This window comes from Giraffa tippelskirchi, chromosome 1 (assembly GCF_054371585.1).
Source record: "Giraffa tippelskirchi isolate mGirTip1 chromosome 1, T2T-mGirTip1v1.2.pri, whole genome shotgun sequence".
NCBI classification, from domain to species: Eukaryota; Metazoa; Chordata; class Mammalia; order Artiodactyla; family Giraffidae; genus Giraffa; species Giraffa tippelskirchi.
This window is the reverse complement of record NC_137275.1, coordinates 21,527,625-21,541,483: the sequence shown is the minus strand read 5'-3', so window position 1 is coordinate 21,541,483 and position 13,859 is coordinate 21,527,625. Positions and strand designations below refer to the sequence as shown.

The 13,859-nt window shown below is 38.3% G+C and overlaps 1 protein-coding gene across 4 annotated transcripts in view; it reads right to left on the bottom strand.

The window, feature by feature from the left end:
• Positions 1-13,859, bottom strand: part of ANTXR2 (ANTXR cell adhesion molecule 2) — a 170,580-nt gene that overhangs the window by 108,195 nt on the left and 48,526 nt on the right. The gene's annotated exons all lie outside the window — the stretch shown is intronic.

Genomic DNA, 13,859 nt, shown 5'->3' with positions numbered 1-13,859 from the left:
GAGATTTTAAAGGAAACAGCTCTTTTCTGAAAGAGTTTATAAAGTATATTACCTATAATAATCAATCTACCAAGAAAACAAAGCTATCCATTCATTAAAGTGAAATAGGCAACATTTTGTTAATCTAGCTTCTATACCACACCATGCCCCAGTGTTCACAAAATATTCTAAATTCCAAGAATTAATAGCCAGAAACTTTGCCTTAATTACTCTGGATTAGTAGAATCTTGTTAAATTTATTAGAGTTCTACTACTCTAGGCCTTGAATTGCGTGTCAAACACTATTAGTTACAGACAGAATAAAACAGAAGCAATCTCAAGCCACTGGTAAGATTTTCAATAATGATGCCAGGGAGAGGTGATGACAAATATTATTCAGTTCCTGCCAGATGCTATCCTGGGCATTTTATGATACTATCTCATTTAATTCTTATAACTCTTAAAGTAAGGAGTTTCACAGTTTTATAGCTGAGGTACATAAGGCCCCAAAATGCTAATTACCTTGTCCAAAGTGGTAAGGACAGGATTCTTACAAATTTTGAGTTCCTTCCATTATACCACTGAGGCTTGAAGAAATGAAAGTTCTTATTGCGTTTTTCTTTTTTATTATTCTCTCAATGTGATATGCGGTTTGGGTTTTTACAGCTCTAGAGTCTCCAGGAAAGATAAAACTAGTAAACTTCTAGCTAAACTCTTCTTCAAAATTCAGGATTGCTCCTATTAAAAATATTCCCTGTAAATTATTCCCTTCAAAACATTTTGTTTTTAAAAATATGTTTAACTAAATACAGAAACAGGCCAGAACTTAGGGTGTTTATGTCAACTTTACTGAACTTCTATGAACTTCCAACACAGAATGAGAGGTAGCTTATTTAAGAAAGTAAACTTAAAATTACTTGCTTACTCTGCAGAATTGAGTGTCTTGTTTTGTTTTGCTTTTTTGAAGACTAAGCATAGTTGAATCCAAAAATAATGTTTCCTAGATCTTAATTCCCCCACTCTAAGCATGCACCAGAAAGCACATGACACAGAAGGCATGGTTTTGGTTTTGGGGACGATCTGTTTGAGTCATAACACTGCATGATTGTTGCACGTAATCTTATTGATTCAACTTTGAAGGGATCAGTAGACATTGACATAAATTGTTTACAATCCGGCAGGTAGAACTCACCAGACATGAACCAGTTCTCTAATTAACAAAGGAAACATTCAAAACATTTAATGCTTATCCAACTGGAATAAAAACAGAAGATATTTTTACAACAAAGTTCACTTTTTTCTATAGTTTCCCATAGCATGCTGATGAGCTCTTGTAGGCAACCAAAACAACTGCACATTATTCCTAAAATCTGTCTAGTACAATGTGGTTGGTGAAATAAAACTGAGTTAAGTCTCCACAGACATGGAAATCTACCTGATAATTCTTTGGACACATGGACTCAGTTGAAACAATATAACCTTCTCCTTCCTGAGAGCAGTAGTACACTATCTAACTATTACCATTAACAACAATATTAATAATGATGGCATTTGCCGATTCCTTACTATGAACCTGAGAGAGTTACTTCTTAGGTAGGTTGATAAGGAGTCTGGGGCCCTCAAGGAGGAGAAAGGGGTCCAAAGCCCTTGGAGAGGAGAAAGAGGTCTGGTAGTTCTCAAGGAGGAGAAAAGGACAAATGGGTTTTTTCTACATTCCTTCATCTTAGTCACATAAAATGTTTTTTTCTTTAAGCCCAGAGTTAATAGCTCAAGGGTATGTTTTTCCTTAAGCTCTGTACTAAGGATTATATAACAACAATGTATCTTGCTCAAGGGCATGGTTCTCCTTTTTAACAAGGACCTTCTGACTAATCTTGTTATCTTAAGATGTATGCTGTGGGAGTGGGTCTGGTAGAAGTATGTAAAACCTCGATTAGACTAGCAAGGAGGGCACTCTCCACCCCCCCTTCCAATGTCTATGTCAGAAGCTTTCTCTGTCCCTTTTTATACTTTAACAAAACACTGCTATACAAAAGCTCTTGAGTGATCAAGCCTCGTCAGAAACTTAAAAGCTTAAAAAGGTAACCTGCCCCAAACTGGACTTCTCTTGACTCTGTAGTCAAATGCTTTCACTTCTATTGCACATTACCTTAATCCTCTACAAATGCTTTAGGGCCTGATATCTAATTTTTGCTCACTGGCAAAATTTTGTGTCACTCCTCCAGCTTTTTACAATATTCATGTTATTTCTCATGGTTAATTACATTGGCATTTACTATATAATGAAGAGGGAAATGGCAACCCACTCCAGTATTCTTGCCTAGAGAATCCCATGGACAGAGGAGCCTGGTAGGACTATAGTACATGTGGTCGCAAAGAGTCGGACATGACTTAGCAACTAACAGTTACTATATAAAATACTTATTTGTGAATATATCTGTATATTATTATATGGATATACATTTGCTGGTACTTTTTTTTCAGAAATGCTGCAAGCATGAAAAACATACTCTAAAAATTATCTCTGCTTTTAGCTTTTGTTATTTCTTTAGAAAAATATTTTGAGATTATTGGTATGATAATGGCACTGTTTGATCAAACCAGTCAAACCTAAACGAAATCAGTCCTGAATATTCATTGGAAGGACTGATGGGGCAAAGAATGGTCAAGGTATTGAGTTTGGGTTACAGGATGAGGTGGCTTTATCAAGTTTCTGAAGCTGAAACTCCAATATTTTGGCCACCTGATGTGAAGAACTGACTCATTGGAAAAGACCCTGATGCTGGGAAAGATTGAAGGCAGAAGGAGAAGGGGATGACAGAGGATGAGATGGTTGGATGGCATCATCGACTTGATGGACATGAGTTTGAGCAAGCTTCGGGAGTTGGTGATGGACAGGGAAGCCTGGAGTGTGCAGTCCATGGGGTCTCAAAGAGTCAGATGTGACTGAGCGACTGAACTGAATGGCACTGTTATGAGTTGACACCTTTGTCCAAAGCGCTGCTCCTTCGTTGCTGGCACACAGATTGATAAAGCCACCTCATCCTGTAACCCAAACTCAATACCTTGACCTTTCTTTGCCCCAAGGCTCCAATATACGCATATCATGTTTTGTTATATTTTATGCAATTCTGCTAGAATTTACGGATTTCTCCTTCTGTTTGCTATATAACCTCTGTTGCTGGTTAGTCATGTTTAGAACAGTAGAACTCATTCTCAGTTGCAGAAACTTTATAATGGAAAAAACTGCATTAAAGTCACATTGTTTTTATGTAATTCCACACATCAGTGAAAGGTGAGTCAAGAATTAGTCTTTATTTATCCCAAGAATAAAATAAAATTGAAAAAGAGGATAGATTCTGCCCACATGTTGGGGAATCAGGAGTTCTAGGTTTGAACCCTAGTCACTATACTCTCAATCTTGCATTCCTCAATCTGTAAAATGGGGATACTTGTACCTACTTCAGAGTTTGGGGGAGAAAAGCTTGATAAAATAATGTCCACAAAATGTCAACACAGTCCTCAGAACACAGCAGATACTCTATAAATTACTGTAACATCAGACTACTTGTCAAAAAAATTATTCAGAATATCGAGATACTTTTATAACAAGTTAAAAAGCAACACAGATAATACTGAAGAATGTATTGCAGCAATGAGATAATTGCCCAATACTTTTTTGTTTAAAGAATTTCTCTTCCCCTTACTTCCATATAAAAATAGAGAAAGCTAAATTGTTCAAAAAATGCCTAGAATATAATATCATGCAAGTTTATCTAAGAAATTTTTCAGAGTTATTTCTTTCCTGTTACAAAATGTTATCTTGACAAAACCCAACATTACAACTGTGTTGACTGTGTGCTTGAACTTAACACTTAAAACTACACTCCAAATTGGTTTCTGAATGTCTGCCAATAACTTCAATAAATCACTCAATCAGTCTATTGCTCCAATATTTATAAATTACCAACAATAAGCCAAGCAAGGCTGTGCTTGGTAATAGGGCTGCAAAAACAAATAAAACACAGAATTACAATATAACTGAAAGGAAGTCACATAAAACAATTACAGTAGAATGTGATATTAACTAAAATAGGTACCAGCAGAAAGGCATTAGAGCACAATGTAGGAGATACAACCAACTCAGCCTTGCACGGGGGCATCAACAAAGGTTTCCTGCAGGAAGTCATCTCTATGATAAATCCTAAAGAATGATCAAGAATCAGTTAGGAAAGGAGATTAGAAAGGAGTCTAGAAGATGGAGCACTGTTTGACAATCTAGAAGATAAGAAAGGCACAGAACAGTCAAGGAACTAAAAGTCATTCAATATGGCAGCAACACAGAATATGACAGTGAGAATATATGGTTTGAGGCTGAAAAGGAGAGAAGGAGAAGGCTCATGAAGAACCAGAACACTATATGTAGATGTTTGGGATTAGTCTTATGAGCTTTTAAGCCAGGCAGAAATATGGTCATAATTGTGTTTTACCAATATCACACATGTTGCATTGTAGAGTAACGGTTGGAAAAGTAATAATTTCTACAGTAGAAGACCAGTTAAGAAAGTCATGGTGTATTTCACTCTTGGTAGGAATGTAAATTGGTATAGCTACTTCGAAAAACAGTATGGAGGTTTCTGAAAAAGTTAAGAATGGAACTACCATAAAATCCAGTTATTCCACTTCTGGGTATTTATCTAAAGAATACAAAAACACTAACCCAAAAGATGTATACACCCTGATGTTTACTGCAACATTATCTATAATCGCCAATATATGGAAGCAACCTAAGTGCCCAGTGATAGATGAATGGCTAAAGAAGATGTAGCATACATGTACAATGGAATACTATGCAGCCTAAAGGAGACAGAATCTTGCTATCATGACAACATGGATGGATCTTGAGGGTACTAAGTGAAATACGTCAGATGGAGAAAAACAAGTATGTTTGATTTCCCTCATATGTGGAATATAAAAGCAAACAAACAAAACAAAACAAAAAGAAGCACACAGATACAGAGAACAGACTTATGACTCCCAGAGAAGAGGGGGAGGGTGAAATGGGTAAATGGGGTTAATTGTATGCTAATGGACGGAAACTAGACTTCTAGTTTAGTTTCCATGCTGTAGTGTATACAGAAGTCAAAATTTAACATTGTACACATGAAGCATATATATTATAAGCCAATGTTATCTTAATTAAAAAAAATTTTTTTAAGAATTTCTTAGTGCATTTCAAATAAAAATCAAAGTAGAATTGAGTCAAATAGTGTCAATGAAGTCAAGTCGCTCAGTCGTGTCCAACCTCTTTGTGACCCCATGGACTGTAGCCTACCAGGCTCCTCAGTCCATGGAATTTTCCAGGCAAGAGTACTGGAGTGGGCTGCCATTAGTGTCAAAGGGGGTAGTGCAAAATGAAAACTGAGAGATATTAAGGAGCTAAAAATAGAAAGGACTTGGACATTTATAGGACGCAGGAAGTGAGGAAGAAGGAGTAACTAAAGATGACTTCAGAGTTTTTGTTTTGCACAGAAAGGTGGGTAATCCTGAATAGGAATCATGAAAGGAATAGGTTTGAATGGAAGTACATGAGTTTAATTTGGGAACTTCAGGTTTAAGGTGCCTAGGGGAAATACAAGTGAGTTAGCTGACATCTGGATAGTAGACATCTGAATAGCTGGCTTAAAGCTAAGGGAAAGATCTTGTTTGGAGATTGGGAGCTCATCAGCATGAAAAGGAAGCCTTAGAGAAGGCGAGTTTATGGGGAATCCAATCATGGTGAAAACCGACAAGAAACCACAGAAGAGGAAGCACAGGTGACATCAGAGAAGAAACAGCCAGGGAGGTGGGCCTGTGAAGTCGGAAAAGATAAGGGAGAACCTTCTGAGACAGGACTGGCCCACAGTACAGATAATTCTGGGTGTTAGAATTGTATACAAATGATCATTTTCTCTTTGCTCCATCCTCAGAATATTTTTTTAAGTAGAAGGATAGAAGAAACCTAAACATCTTAACAGAAAGACTGTTGGAAGTTCATTTTAGTATCAATTGCTTCTCAAATTAATAGTGATAAAACTAAATTCAAATGTACTAAATTCATTCCACATGAGAAATTATTCAATAGTATTGGGATATTTAATGAAGTAAATAAAATTCAAGGTCCTAACGGTCACAGTGCTTTTATTTAATGTTTAAAGATGTATGAAAATTCCAAAACAGGAGAACAGCTCAGTGCCATGTGTTACGGTTACTCTGATCTGAGAAATTTCATATCCCATGAAATATGGTTGACATTTCAATCCACAGTAACCTATTTGCAAAGGATTCATTTGCTGCTTACTTTATGCATAACCAATAAAAGACTGCCATTTTATGATCCATTAAAAAAGATGAAAAAATTAAATAAAATTGTGAAAGACATTTGCTGAAAGTAATAAATAATTTACCTCCAATTTGCACATACTGAAAATTAAACTGGTAACTACTCAAAAAGTTATTAAAATTATGTCAACTGAAGATATTTTGAAACCAAGTGCTACTATTTAATACTCTGTAGAGCTTTTTAAAAGTTAGCTTTATGCATAATAAATTATGAGTTGAAAATCAAATTTCATATTTGTGAATAAAGATCCAATTTCTAGTTATGAATATAAATGTAAATTAATGTTTCATCTAAGAATATTTTCTTCAAAGGGTAAAAGGATAAAATAATTAAATAAAATAATTTCTTTTTGAGATACTCAATATATTTATATAAAACTAAAACAAATACACTGCAGTCAGGAAGATCGCTAGATTTTAGAAGGAAAAAATGCTGTATCAGAGAAGTACTGGAAATCACATCTAAAGTTGTATTGGAAATGTTTTCAGTATCACACTGAAAATAACCCCTTTTTAACTGCACTGTGTATTTTTTAAAAGTACTCAAAAGATGCTTAGAAAAGATCACTCGATTTTCAGTGTCTTTCATCCAAAAATGTCAAATATCTTAATAATAATAAAAACTTTAATAATATAAAATTTAGAAGCAGATATATAAGAGGATTTAAATACACATTTACTTCCCCAGAGGTTTAGTTGGTAAAGAATCTGTCTGCAATGCAGGAGACCTGGGTTCGATCCCTGGGTCAGGAAGATCCCCTGGAGAAGGAAATGGCAACCACTCCAGTATTCTTGCCTGGAGAATCCCATGGACAGAGGAGTCTGGTGGGCTACAGTCCACAGGGTCGCAAGAGTTGGACACGACTTGGGGACTGAACTACCACATCTTCCATATCATCGCATGGCTGTCCCTCCTGGAACACTTTTAGTTACCAAAACACTCACTAAATGATTCTAATCTTTACAGAACTCTTCCTTATACTGAGCTGAAATGTGCCTCCATTTGCCTTTCATTCTTCTCTTGTTCTTCGAGCAATACAGAATAAATCAAATCTGTCTTTCACACAACAGACCTGAAGTTTGAAGGAAGCTGAGGTGTCACGTCTAGATTGTCTTTTTCAGTATTTTAACTGCATTCTATTTAACATTTTAATACTTGACCACATTCTGTTAGCCACCCCTGGATGCACTCGAATTAATTATTGTTTCTCTTAAAAGGTAATTTCCAGAACTGAAAATAATATTTAGGATCAAGATGCAATACCGATTATGTGAATTTATCACATTTACAGGGCTTCCCTGTGGCTCTGCCTGCCAGTTCAGGAGACACGGGTCAAGCCCTGGGTTGGGAAGACCCGCTAGAGAAGGAAATGGGAACTCACTCCAGTATTCTTGCCTGGGAAACCCCCTGGGCAGAGGAGCCTGGCTGGTTACAGTTCATGGAGTCACAAAAGAGTCGGACATGACTTAGTGACTAAAAACAATAGATATAAAAATGTACAGCATTTGGCCACCGTGTGGCCTAGTGCTCCTGGAATGAGTGTCTGGGTTCCCCAACAGACATGTACCCCAGCGCAAGAGGCTGTCAAGGCTGTAGCTTGGTGTCTCCAGCAGTCCAATGTCCTGGCAACTGGAAGGAAACCCACTGATGGACGCATTCACATCTAGAATGTCTGCTATGGGGCCTGGGTGCTGTGGATGCTTCTGGGCATGCTCCTTCCTTTGGTCCCCCGCTATAAGGAGTTCATCTCGGGCCTCGGCTTTGTCCAGAACCTGCTTGTTATTCGGAAGCACTCAACCATGGGCTTCCCTGGTGGCTCAGACGGTAAATATTCCTTCTGCAATGCAGGAGACATGGGTTCGATCCCTGGGTCGGGAAGATCTCCTGGAGAAGGGAATGGCAACCCACTCCAGCATTCTTGCCCAGAGAATTCCATGGACAGAGGAGCCTGGAGGACTACAGTCCATGGGGTCGAAAAGAGCTGAAGACGACTGAAGTGACTCAGCACACATACTGAGAACAACCATGGCCAAGGTGGCTAGGCTCACAGGTCACACAGTTCAGGTCCTCGGCCCAACCATGAGCTCAGGAGGGGCCCTGCAGCTATGGCACTGCTCTGATTGGACCCTGAACAAGGGAGGAAGCGGGAAACCAGTGTAGCCAAAGCAGCCTCATCCGCCATGTCACCTGTTGAGGACCAATTCATCACCTCACTTTTGGAGTGCTTTTTAAAGAATTTTCCTGATAAAAAAATTGTGTCAAGTCTCCCTCTCAAAAAAAAAAAAAAAAACTGACAAGATGAAATTCACCTAACCATACAAATATATTAAAATTGTTCATGTGAGAAGCTAGGCTAAAGGCAGAATTTGTCAAACCAAGAAAGGGAAATGGAACCAATTTTATTCCAGGCAAAATTAATTACACTGAAAAAATAACAACACTGAGGAAAAGAAGATTTTATCACCAAGTCAGGCTCTAACTCCAAGTCTGCCACGCAAGCATCTCCGTGATCCTTCAGTATCAGCTGCTTCAAATTTTCCACATACACTGATGTCCCACCTCCTCTTACTCAAAACACTCTGTCAACTGTCTTTCCGCACAGCCTTTTAAGAGAACTAATACTATCAGTTTCATCTGATTGAGATATTTATTTCATATTTGCCAGAAGATTCTGGCCAATGTTTTTGAAAGCACATTTAACTATACCATATGCCTCCTGAAATCATCTCTATCAAACAAGCTGTAGGATAAGGCTCTGGTTCATTCTGTTCTGTTTTTCCTTCTTCACAATGTGTTTATGTGTATTTACCCAATTTGCTCTGTTCTTCTTGCCAAATTACAGGTTTGAGAGCTCAACTAGTGCAGAGCAGCTGTGCTATTGTCGATGTCTCACTAAACAAGGGTCAGCAAATAAGCCCATTTCGCGAGAATGGTGACACCTGCCCATTCCACTCGAAAGGCAACTGCCCCCGCAAGGGTGGGATCCGCAGGGCTTCACAAATCCTTCCTACTTGAGACATTTTGGGACAAATAAACCACTGACAGAAACCACCTTCCAATCTACACATCTTTCTAGGTAAGACAATGTGTTTAGCCGTAGGACATTTTTTAAAATTAAATTGTGTCCAATGGAAAAAAAAATAGAAAAAAAACTACCTCCTTTACATTCTTTCTGTTTAATGACTAAGGATCTGTGCATTTTGGTGTAAAATTCTATACCAGATAAAGAAATGTAATACATACATATGCCCTCAAAGAAAGGATTCCAAAGACTCATTCCAGCAATACTAAGCAATGATACACCCAGATAAGATTTGCCCAGATAGCTTTAACTTTTGGTTACTCCATGACATGCTGTACGTGCGTGCTGAGTCACATCAGTTTCGACTCCATGGACTGTAAGCGCCCCAGGCTACTCTGTGCACGGGATTCTCTATGACATCAATTTCCAAATGCTAACTTACGTCCCAGCTACCCTGCTGCATTCTTAATTCCTATCTCCAAGAAAACATCTTCATGTGAAGCCCCTTTCAAACCAAAATTCATGAGCTCTGGATATTTAAAGGGATCATCCTCAAAGAAAATGTAATTCAGGAAGTAACATAAAGATAAGAAAGGGACTGAGCGAGCACTCTAATGAGATGAGGCACATGTCCGTGGCTCCAGCTCTGAGACTGTGCATCTGGCTTTGAGGCTGTCTGTCTAGGGTTACTTCACCAGCATGTTGTTAATTATTTAAGTGAGAGAACAGGGGGAACCATCACCACATCTGTCACCCTCACACAGGAAAAACCTTCCTTCATTGTTGGTCCAGATGTGTTTATTTGAAACATAGCTAACTAGCGACTTAATGGGTTTGAATCCTCAGCCAACAGCTAATTAGACAAACATAGTAAGCATCAGTCACCTTACAAGGCTAAACTGTTTCAGTGGTGTTGATTTTAATCCAATCTCATAAGCGGGCTCATCACCTACAAAAGTATCTGAAGGAAATACAAGGCAGAGGAAAGGTCCAAATGACTTGCAAAGTACTTAGTGGAACACATAATGATGTCGCCAAATGTCCAATGCAGTAACAATCAAAATCTTCTCCAATTTTGCCTCAGTGGTATCATGTACTTGATACAAAAAAGAGGAAAGCAAAATTATTTTAGACAGATCTCCTTCCAAAACATTCTCAGCTAGCTTGTAGGTGAAATATTAACATCCAAAGCCAAACAAATGATGATTTCTTGTGCCTGATATGTTTAAAAAATCATATAAGACATAATAAATATCAGGCACAAGAAACCATCATTTGTCTGGCTTTTGGTGTTAATATTTCACCTACAAGCAAGCTGAGAAGAGGCTCTGTCTACAAATCACTAAAAAATTCAGTCAGTATGTACAGCAGCCTCTTCAAAAGGGGACTGTGCCCCAAGGCAAGTTCTACAGAAAACAAATTCAGTGTTGGATAGAACAGGCATATTGCATTTTATAAGTACTTTGGAGAAGAAAGTAAGCTGTCTTCCCTTACTAGTTATTACTATGAAAAATCCAAGTTAGTTTTCTGCTCTCTTAAATGGTATGACCCCCAAAACAGAATTCTGATCATCTTTCTCCTACCTGAAATACCCAGTAACCAAATGCACTATTTTAGTCCATATATAAATAATGAATCAAAATGTTTGAGAAACATGTAACAAATATTTCATGAATCTATTATGTATCCAGGATCATGTCCAGCAAGAAACAAACAAATTCATTCTAGCAGCAAGGAGACACAGTAACAAACAAACAAATGCTTTGGAGAAAAAGTAAACCAAGAAAAGGAAATAGAGAGTGTTAGACTCAGGAGGGAGTAGACTGTATTAAATAGGGTAACTGGCAAGGGCTTACTGAAAAGATGATATACAAACAAAACTTGAAGAAGTTGAGCAAGTGAGACAAGAGGGGAGGAGCCTCTTAAGCAGAGAGAACAGCAAGTGTAAAAGATGCTGGAGTGGGAGTAAGCTCATGTGGTTAATGAAGAGCAAAGAGGCCAGTGTGCCCATAACAGAAGGGGCAAAAGAGGATAAAGTCAGAGGTGCAGCAAGGGCCAGATCCTGTAGAACCTTGTAGAACACTGACTGCAGTGATTAGACTTCCAGTGTAATGTAGAACTCATTAGCAAGGATAAGTGAAGGGGTGATATAAATTGATCTGTTTCAACAGAATCACTTTTACCAAAGACAGAAGCAGAAAGAGTATCTGAGAAGCTAATAACCTAAGCAAGAACTGACAGTGGCTTGGTTTAGGATGTATCAGTGGAGGTAGTAGGGAAGGACTGGATTCTGAATATATTTTGAAATCAGAGCTGAAATTTGCTGATGGCCTACATAAAAGAGGTCGATGATGACACAGGTTTTTTTTTACCTGAACAACATAAAGGATGGAGCTGCCAATGACTAAGATAGAGAAGACAGCTCTGAAAGCAGATTGGGGGAACAATCAGGGGAATCAATATGGGGTCAAAGATTCAATAAAATAATACCAAACTTTAAGTCAATAGATTTACCATCGTTAATACAAGACAGTATTGTTCAGAAAGACATTGAGCCCCACTGTGCCCTTGGGGTAAAGATGGCTCAATGTAAAATGGACTGGCCTTAAACCCCAAGACAGTCTAATTTGGTATAAGCACGTTATCAATAATGCTAAATTATTATATGACAAAGAAAACAAACACTTTTTTATAGAAAGAAAAAAGATTCTGATTGTCTTGCTTTTGTAAGTTATACAGCCCTTTATAACCAGTTTAAAATAGAAAGCTGATACCACTCCAGTTTACTCAGAACCAATGTCCAATAGATATCCTGCATATTTAAGCAGCCACATAATTCAAGTGCTCAAGTCAACCTCAAACTGCTAAAATAATTTTCTTAAGTTCCACAAAGGAAAATATAATCCTCCCTCTCTGAAGTGTATCCTATTCATTATCCTAAAGATATTGCATCCACTACTGTTGAACAAGAGAACGTGTGAACTATTCACGGTCATTTTTTGCATAATAAAGAGAGCAGAGGGAAAAGTCACAGATGGAAACATTAAGTTACTGATAAAATTATCTGTGTATTTTAGGTGACTAAAATAATAGACCCTTCCTCTAAACTCAATAGTGTTTAGTTTATCCAGGTATCATGGTTTATTGCCACACCAAAGAACATAAGAATATCGATCTTAACAGGACTGGGACACAACTTAAAGAACAAATATTTCTCAGTCTAAGTTGTGCCTTACTGAGCCACATTTCTTTTGCCCTTCAATCTTAATATTTAACTACTATAGTTCAGTTCAGTTCAGTCGCTCAGTCGTGTCCGACTCTCTGCGACCCCGTGAATTGCAGCACGCCAGGCCTCTCTGTCCATCACCAACTCCCGGAGTCTACCCAAACCCATGTTCATCGAGTCGGTGATGCCATCCAACCATCTCATCCTCTGTCATCCCCTTCTCCTCCCGCCCCCAATCCTACCCAGCATCAGGGTCTTTTCCAATGAGTCAACCCTTCGCATGAGGTGGCCAAAGTATTGGAGCTTCAGCTTCAACATCAGACCTTCCAATGAACACCCAGGATTGATCTCTTTTAGGATGGATTGATTGGATCTCCTTGCAGCCCAAGAAACTCTCAAGAGTCTTCTCCAACACCACAGTTCAAAAGCATCAATTCTACGGCGCTCAGCTTTCTTCACCGTCCAACTCTCACATCCATACATGACCACTGGAAAAACCATAGCCTTGACTAGACGGACTTTTGTTGGCAAAGTAATGTCTCTGCTTTTAAACATGCTATCTAGGTTGGCCATAATCTTCCTTCCAAGTAGTAAGCGTCTTTTAATTTCATGGCTGCAGTCACCATCAGCAGTGATTCTGGAGCCCAAAAAAGTAAAGTCTGACACTGTTTCCACTGTTTCCCCATCTATTTCCCATGGAGTGATGGGACCAGATGTCATGATCTTAGTTTTCTGAATGTTGAGCTTTAAGCCAACTTTTTCACTCTCCTCCTTCACCTTCATCAAGAGGCTCTTTAGTTCTTCTTCACTTTCTGCCATAAGGGTGGTGTCATCCGCATATCTGAGGTTATTGATATTTCTCCTGGCAATCTTGATTCCAGCTTGTGTTTCTTCCAGCCCAGCGTTTCTCATGATGTACTCTGCATATAAGTTAAATAAGCAGGGTGACAATATACAGCCTTGACGTACTCCTTTTCCTATTTGGAACCAGTCTCTTGTTCCATGTCCAGTTCTAACTGTTGCTTCCTGACCTGCATACAGGTTTCTCAAGAGACAAGTCAGATGGTCTGGTATTCCCATCTCTTTCAGAATTTTCCACAGTTTATTGTGATCCACACAGTCAAAGGCTTTGGCATAGTCAATAAAGCAGAAATAGATGTTTTTCTGAAACTCTCTTGCTTTTTCGATGATCCAGCGGATATTGGCAATTTGATCTTTGGTTCCTCTGCCTTTTCTAAAACCAGCTTGAA